The following is a 6,052-nucleotide window of genomic DNA, read 5'->3' on the forward strand; positions in this document are numbered from 1 at the left end:
TAATGAAAACGCAATTTTTGTTTTTCTTCTAGACGAATACGATATTGAGATCTTTTCCCGGAACGCGGTTGGTTTCTAAGATCACTTCCGGATCTAGGTCTTTTACTAGTGAGTCCCGGTAAAGCCCCCAGACGGCGTATTTTTTTGAAACGAGGCCCTCGGTAACGAGACATAAAGACTCCTTATTTTATTGAAATTGGATTTCACAGAATAAAAAAATTAAGACTGAACTAAACGATAAACGAAGCTAAACTCGCTGAAATACTATAAAGAAGAATGAGATGAATTGTCTCAATAACCAGATTATTTTATATAGTTATATATAGGAAGTTAAGTATCCCTTTCTTGTTCTGTAGAGATCTAACAGCTTCAATCCATTTTTTATTCTTTTTTATTCATAGTTGGGAGTTCCCGTAACATACTATGTTGACCCGACATTTGGAGAAAATTGAAAAGTCTTTTCAATTTCTCTTGATCTCAAGGAGACATTATCAATATCAATATCAATCATGGAAAAAATCGAATAAATGGAAAAGCCGGCTATCGGAATCGAACCGATGACCATCGCATTACAAATGCGATGCTCTAACCCCTGAGCTAAGCGGGCTCACATAACAGAAATAGTGCATAGGATTTCGGGAAACTACTGGGACTTAGCTATTAGTAATTAGCTATTTATTTATTTTTTTATTTTATTTATCTATTTATTTATCTATTATTAATATCTATTATTAATAATTAATATAATTATAATAAATAAATAAAGAGTAGTTTGTTTTTATTATTATTATAATTATTATTAATTATTATTATTATATATAATATATATATATATAAATACAATTATATAAATACAAATACAATTATATAAATACAATATCAATATTATATTAATAATACAATATTAATATTAAATAGAATATAATATTAATTATGACAACATTAATATTAATAATGTAATTATTAATATTAATGTTGTTATGTAATAATAAATAATAATATAATATTAATATATTATATTATTAATATTAATTAGATTATATTATGATTATGTAATATTAGTAATATTAATTACTTAATCTTAATAAAATAAACTAAAAAATAAAAATTAGCTTAGTTATATATTCTATATATAGTTATAGAAATTTAGAAATTCTATTTATTTACACTATAGGAATTCCTATAGTATAGGAGATCCTTCCTAAGGAAAGGATAAGATAAAGGAAAGGATAAGATAAAGATAAGGCTGCAGTCCAGAGCATAATGAGACATTCCTCTGGTTTCATTCGGAAAGGGAGGGGATAAGACGATAAAAAAAGAATGAATATCGACCGTTCCAGTATTCCAAATAGCGCTAAAAAAATAAGGGGTGTAAAGACATATATATATATGTGACGTGGGATATATCCATCCATATTGAATTGCGGATACATCAATGATAGAATCATTTCTGATTGGATCATATCAAATATGGGCCCGCCACTCCGATAGGGATGAAAGAAGCTGGTCAAGAAATATAATAGGGACACACCTCTTTGATATAGGAATAAGGGCCTGTATCTAATGAATTCAACGGCTCCAAGATAAATGAAAGAAAAGAAGGGGGGGTCACAATGTGATTTCTTTCTCATAAGGAAGAGGGAGGGGGATATGGCGAAATTGGTAGACGCTACGGACTTGATTGGATTGAGCCTTGGTATGGAAACCTACTAAGTGGTAACTTCCAAATTCAGAGAAACCCTGGAATTAAAAATGGGCAATCCTGAGCCAAATCCTGTTTTCAGAAAAAAAAAAGGATAGGTGCAGAGACTCAACGGAAGCTGTTCTAACGAATGGGGTTGACTTTACTACATTGGTAGAAGAATCCTTCTATCGAAACTCCAGAGTGGGATGACCCTAGATATGTACGTATACGTACTGAAATATCAAAGATTAATCACGACCCGAATCCATATTTTTTTTTTCTAAAAATTTCAGAATAATAATTTCAGAAGCAGAAGGAAGAATCGAATAGTCAGTGATCAAATCGACTATCACACCAGAGTCTGATAGATCTTTTTAAGGATGTCTGATAGATCTTTTTAAGGATTGATTAATCGAGTGAGACGAGAATAAAGATAGAGTCCCATTCTACATGTCAATACTGACAACAATGAAATTTATAGTAAGAGGAAAATCCGTCGACTTTAGAAATCGTGAGGGTTCAAGTCCCTCTATCCCCAATAAAAGGCCTATTTGACTCCCTAAGCATTTATCCTCTTTTTTTTTTATCAGTGGTTCAAAATTAGATATGTTTTTCACTTACTCTACTCTTTCACAAATGGATCCGGCCAGAAATCTTTCTCTCTTCTCACTGTGATAGATATGATATACGTACAAATGCCCATCCATATATGGATGGGCAAAGAATCTCCATTACGGAACCTTTCACAGTTCATATCATTACTCTTACACTTACATTTACAAAGTCTCCTTTTTGAAGATCCAACAAATTACCGACTTTATTTAGGTAAGTTAATGCTTTTTGAGTCCCTTTCATTGACATAGGCCCAAGCTTTCTTTTTCTTTTAGTAGGATCATGCATCGAGAATGGTCGGGATAGCTCAGCTGGTAGAGCAGAGGACTGAAAATCCTCGTGTCACCAGTTCAAATCTGGTTCCTGGCACGTGGTTAATGTATCGAATAGATAAGATACTCATACAAATAAATCAATAGAGTCAGAACCCATATTAATATTATTTAATATTATATGCGTTAATAGTCCAGAGCATAATACATATTTATCCATCTACATCTAGATGTATAGATAGACGCCTCCGTCTTGTAGATGGGTAAAAAACGAGTAGATGGGTAAAGATATGAGTAAAGAAAATAATTGGATTCCGTTCCCTCCTCTTTTTTGTTTGTTTGTTCATACTGTATCTCTTCCCGCACAAAAAGAATGTTAATACTTCATACATATCCGAAGTCGAAGTTAGTTGGTCGAAAACCCTAAAAGACTAGTCTGGAGGAGTTGAAGGATAGGAAAAGGCAGGGTTCATTTCAGAGACAGTCCAAAAAATCCGATCCTTTTTTATTTTATTTAATTTCTGAATTTTTCTTTTTTTATTTCAGAATTTACGATTTTATTTCATATTCTATTTCTTCACTTTCCCATTTATTCACTCCCTTCTATGCAGCTTTCCGTGGCCCCATCTAAGCGATGCGCGCGGTACAAAGTTCATGGTGCAGAACTCTTTTGATTCATCCTACAGGCTCTGCTCATCTGAAATGGGACTCTTCAAAATTTGAGAATCTAAATGAAGCTTCTTTAGCAGCCCATCCATAGTACGAATGAAAGGCCAGTTACTCCGTTTCATCTAGAACAGAACGTAAAAAGATTCCTTGAATATCTGGAGTCGTATAAGTGAAGATTAGTTTCTTATCATTCATCTTATCATTCAATGAGCATCTTGTATTTCATAGAAATTGGGGGTAATATAATCCTTACGTAAAGGCCAGCCTAGCCAACTTTCGGGCATCAAGATACGTTTCAGGCGTGGATGATTCTCATAAGCGATTCCCAACATATCATAGGATTCCCGCTCTTGAAAGTCTGCGCTTTTCCAAATCCAGAAAACAGACGGGATTCTAGGATTCGTCCTTGGGGCAAATACTTTTATGCATACCTCTTCGGGTTGATCCACACCATACTGTATTCTCGTAAGATGATACACGCTAGCTAACAATCCGCCTGGTGCTACATCATAGGCACACTGGGAACGTAGATAATTGTAACCATATACATATGAAATGACAGCAATGGAGTACCAATCCTCGGGTTTTATTTGTAAAGTCTCTATTCCTTGGTAATCGAAGCCCAAAGATCTATGAACTAGCTCATGCTTGACTAGCCAAGCGGATAAACGACCCTGCATCTTCTTGATCTCTCCCACATTTGTATGAGTATTTCAAATTGCCGATGAAATTTATGAAGATTGACCCACTGCTTGTTATCCTGGACAACACAAAAGCATCCTGCCTTTCCTAATTCAATAATTCGTGGGAAGACACTGAACTTTTGTATTTGAAAAATGCTTCAGAAGGTATCTCTGAAGTAGATGGGGACTGGTAGAGTAATCCTTGATCATAATTTCCAGTATGAGTACTTCGCTCAACATGAAACTTGTGATTGGTAGTAAAATATCGATTTTCCTGTTGAGACCCAATTCTATCTTCATAGATTTCTCGAGAGACTTTCTTACGAAGTTTCGTTATAGCATCCATAATTGCCTCTGGTTTGGGTGGGCAGCCCGGCAAATAGACATCCACAGGAATTAGCTTATCGACTCCCCGAACGGTACTATAAGAATCGGTACTAAACATCCCCCCTGTAATGGTACAAGCTCCCATAGCAATGACATATTTCGGTTCAGGCATTTGCTCATATAATCTCACTAAAGAAGGAGCCATTTTCATTGTTACCGTGCCGGCTGTTAAAATTAGGTCCGCCTGCCTAGGACTTGATCTTGGTACCAGCCCATAACGATCAAAGTCGAATCGAGATCCTATTAATGAAGCAAACTCAATGAAGCAACAACTGGTACCGTAGAGAAGTGGCCATAAACTGGAGAGTCTTGACCAATTCGAGAGGTCATTCGGTGTAGTTGAAATAACTGAATTTTGGGCTGTTCGGTCAAGTAACGGAAATTCAATAGAATTCATAACTGTCTCAATGTAACCTTTTCCTTCTTTTTTATTGTCTGAGGATTCAGGGGTTAAGACCATTCCAATGCTCCTTTTCGCCATGCATAAACTGAACCAACAATTAGGATAAGCACGAAAATGAAAGCTTCTATAAATACGGATAGACCCAATACATCGAAACTCATTGCCCATGGATAAAGAAAGACCGTTTCAACATCAAAAACAACAAAAACTAGAGCAAACATGTAATAGCGGATTCGGAATTGTAACCAAGCATCCCCCATTGGTTCTATACCCGATTCATAACTGGAGAGCTTCTCCGGTCCTTCACTAATCGGGGCTAAAACTCCGGAAATAAAAAATGCCAAAATAGGAATAACACTTGATATTATCAGAAATGCCCAAAAAATATCATATTCGTGAAGCAGAAACATAGATGCACTCCTATTAATGTGGAATATACCGAATTAGTCAATTCGAATTTTAATTGTCAATTTATTCATAACTATTTAGTCGAAACACCAATTAGGGTGGAACCACGTAGTTTCATTTGTTTGCTATGAATCATGTCTCGTTTCAAGATTCATCCAACGGAATCCCACTTACATTTACTTCGATTCCATTCAGGATGTAGACATATTATGTTTTTATACAAAAAAACTCTCTCACTTTGTTTTGTTTCGGATTTTCTTAAAATAAAAAAGTAATTAAAGACTATTTGAAATAATATGAAAATAATATGAATATTATTTCTATTCATAAAATCATAAAAAAAAAATATTAAATATAAATATATAACATAACAATGTTATATTAATATATTAATTAATATTTAAATTAACAGAAAATTCAAAATATGAAATTGAATTAATATTTAATATAATATAAATATATATTATATCAAATTTCTAATATAATTTGAATAATAATAGAATAAAAATTCTAATAAATAATAAGCCTGGCTTGGGTAAATTTTTCTCTCTTTTTTTTTTTTCTTTTATAATATCACAACACAAATAGTCAGATGTAGTAGAATGCCTAGGGATTTCTATCTTAGGATTTATGGTATATTCCACTTGGTTTGTGTTGATGTATTCTTTTCATTAGGGTCTGGTTAGAGGATCGTCATTCTGTCTATTGATTCGATACAGATACGGAAATAGAATGCATCGGCCAATTAGATTCTCTCCCTTTGTCCCAAATTTATACTTAATTGATTTGATTCAATCTGTTAAATTGTGAGAAATCCTTCCATATTTCCATATAAACTTCCATATTTCCATATAAATAGATATATAACAACTCATGGATTCCTATACCAAATTATAGACTTTTGACTTGTACTCCCTACCCCCGATGGTCCCCC

At 33.8% G+C, this 6,052-nt stretch overlaps 2 non-coding genes across 2 annotated transcripts; one reads left to right on the forward strand and one right to left on the reverse strand.

The window, feature by feature from the left end:
- Nucleotides 1-534: 534 nt before the first annotated feature.
- Nucleotides 535-607, reverse strand: TRNAT-UGU (transfer RNA threonine (anticodon UGU)). The gene has a single exon. It is a non-coding gene; the product is annotated as a tRNA-Thr (tRNA).
- Nucleotides 608-2,592: 1,985 nt separating this feature from the next.
- Nucleotides 2,593-2,665, forward strand: TRNAF-GAA (transfer RNA phenylalanine (anticodon GAA)). Its single transcript has one exon. It is a non-coding gene; the product is annotated as a tRNA-Phe (tRNA).
- Nucleotides 2,666-6,052: the final 3,387 nt, after the last annotated feature.

Source organism: Aristolochia californica, unplaced genomic scaffold (genome assembly GCF_029961685.1).
Source record: "Aristolochia californica isolate CCGP_79_NKW_82.1479 unplaced genomic scaffold, dmAriCali1.0.hap1 SCAF_155, whole genome shotgun sequence".
Taxonomy (NCBI): domain Eukaryota; kingdom Viridiplantae; phylum Streptophyta; class Magnoliopsida; order Piperales; family Aristolochiaceae; genus Aristolochia; species Aristolochia californica.